Raw genomic sequence first — 2,500 nt, 5'->3', positions numbered from 1 at the left:
AGGTTGGCAAAAATCCAATCCACCTTCATTAATTTTCCCAGAATTTTTCGAGGTCGGGAAGTATTTGTTTTAATTTTCCTACCATTAGAAATCGAGTAAATCCGCAAAACTAGGAACCGGCCCGGAATGACCCCAAATTCAGTGGGCAGCCTCATAAAAATATGGCTGATTTTACTGGATTGGTTTCATGTGGAAAGCACGACGTTTTCTTGTAGGAATGCGGGAACCCCGGCAGCTCGCCTGCCGCCGCCAGCGACGTCGGGGACGCTGGCCTGCGCTGTCGAGCCCGCGAGGGCTGTCTCCGCGGCAGGCCCCCCCTGAACGGGGCACGACAGGCCACCGCGCTGGCTCGTCCAGCGTCGACAGTCCCTCGTCCAGGTTTCAGATCGCGCCAAGTCGAACCCATGACCTGCTCAAGCCATCGTGCGCTGCCGAATTCGCATCTGCGTGCAGGCTGCCACTCCACGCGGCAGCCCCTGTTTTCGTCAGCGTGCCCCCCTGACGAATTTTCCTGCCTGGCCCAGTCCAGCGTCCAGCCCCTGTTCGTCGAAAAATCTGCGCTGCCGATTTTCCACGCGGCAGCCCCTCTTTTCGTCAGCGTGCCCCCCTGACGAATTTTCCTGCCTGGCCCGGCCGGTCCAGCCCCTGTTCGTCGAAAAATCTGCGCTGCCGATTTTCCACGCGGCAGCCCCTCTTTTCGTCAGCGTGCCCCCCTGACGAATTTTCCTGCCTGGCCCGGCCGGTCCAGCATCCAGCCCCTGTTCGTCGAAAAATCTGCGCTGCCGATTTTCCACGCGGCAGCCCCTGTTTTCCTCAGCGTGCCCCCCTGACGAATGTTCGTCGAAAAATCTGCGCTGCCGATTTTCCACGCGGCAGCCCCTCTTTTCGTCAGCGTGCCCCCCTGACGAATGTTCGTCGAAAAATCTGCGCTGCCGATTTTCCACGCGGCAGCCCCTCTTTTCGTCAGCGTGCCCCCTGACGAATTTTCCTGCCTGGCCCAGTCCAGCGTCCAGCCCCTGTTCGTCGAAAAACCTGCGCTGCCGATTTTCCACGCGGCAGCCCCTCTTTTCGTCAGCGTGCCCCCCTGACGAATTTTCCTGCCTGGCCCGGCCAGTCCAGCCCCTGTTCGTCGAAAAATCTGCGCTGCCGATTTTCCACGCGGCAGCCCCTCTTTTCGTCAGCGTGGCCCCCTGACGAATTTTCCTGCCTGGCCCGGCCAGTCCAGCGCCCAGCCCCTGTTCGTCGAAAAATCTGCGCTGCCGATTTTCCCCGACGAACCTGCAGCTGCACAAATCCGCGCTGCCACTGCCCCATTGTCTGGACCAACAGTCTTTTCCATCAAGCCCTGGACTATAAATCGTCCAGACTCATCGCCAGCACCCGCTGCCGATTCTGCCGACTTTGCCGATTTCGTCGGCGCTGCCGATTCCAACACTGCACCCACCGTGTCTAAACCAGCGCTGTTTCGTCAGCGTGTCCCCTTGACGAATTTCCCTGCCTGGCCTGGACAGTCCATCTTCCAGCCCATGTTCATCGAAAAATCTGCGCTGCCGATTTCCCCGACGAACCTGCAGCTGCACAAATCTGCGCTGCCGATTTCCCCCCCTGTCGGCATGGCTGCCGCTGCCCCGATGTCCAGGCCAACAGTCTTTTTTGTCGACTTTGCCGATTTTGTCCGCGCTGCCGATTCCAACACTACCCCCTGCATCCAAACCAGCATTGTTTCGTCAGCTCTTCCCCTGACGATTTTAGCCCTGTAACAAACAGTAGGCCTCCAATCCCGCCAACGGGAGCCAAGTTGATAGGGAAGAGAATTGAATGACGCGCCTGGTCCTCGCACCCCGCCACCCGAGGGGCCTTTTTCCCGGCAGCCTCTGAAAAACTCTAGCTTTCACGGTCCTCGCCGCCCCTCACCACCATGGCAGGCCTCTAATCCCACCCATCAGCAGTTGTAGCCGATAGGGCAGTGATTTGAATGACGCGTCGCGGGCCGCCGGGTCATCTCACCCGGCCATTAATTGGAGCGTTTTTGGCTGGCCGAGGATGGGGGGATGGATCTCTTCTTCCGAAAAAGCAAACAGTACATCGGGAGTTATGTTGACGGGGCATGGAATTGAATGACCCGTCGCGGGCCGCCGGGTCATCTCACCCGGCCATCCCGGGGAGCGTTTTTCCCGGCAGCATCGGGGAAACTCTTGCTTTCACTGCCCGCTGCCCAAGTCCCCACTCGCATCGGCCCCCCGCGCCAACAAGCCAACGCTGCCGAATCGGCAGACACTGCTGCCGAATCTGCCGACACTGCCCCGCGGGCTGCCACTGCCCCAGTGTCTAAACCAGCGGTCTTTCTCATCGAGCCTTGGACTATCCAGTCCGTCCTGACTCATCGCCAGCACCTGCTGCCGATTCTGCCGACTTTGCCGATTTTCTCGGCGCTGCCGATTCCAACACTGCGCCCACCGTGTCTGAACCAGCGCTGTTTCGTCAGCGTGTCCCCTCGACG

Source organism: Populus nigra, chromosome 2, assembly GCF_951802175.1.
Source record: "Populus nigra chromosome 2, ddPopNigr1.1, whole genome shotgun sequence".
Classification (NCBI taxonomy): Eukaryota; Viridiplantae; Streptophyta; class Magnoliopsida; order Malpighiales; family Salicaceae; genus Populus; species Populus nigra.
Note: the sequence above shows the minus strand (reverse complement) of the source record.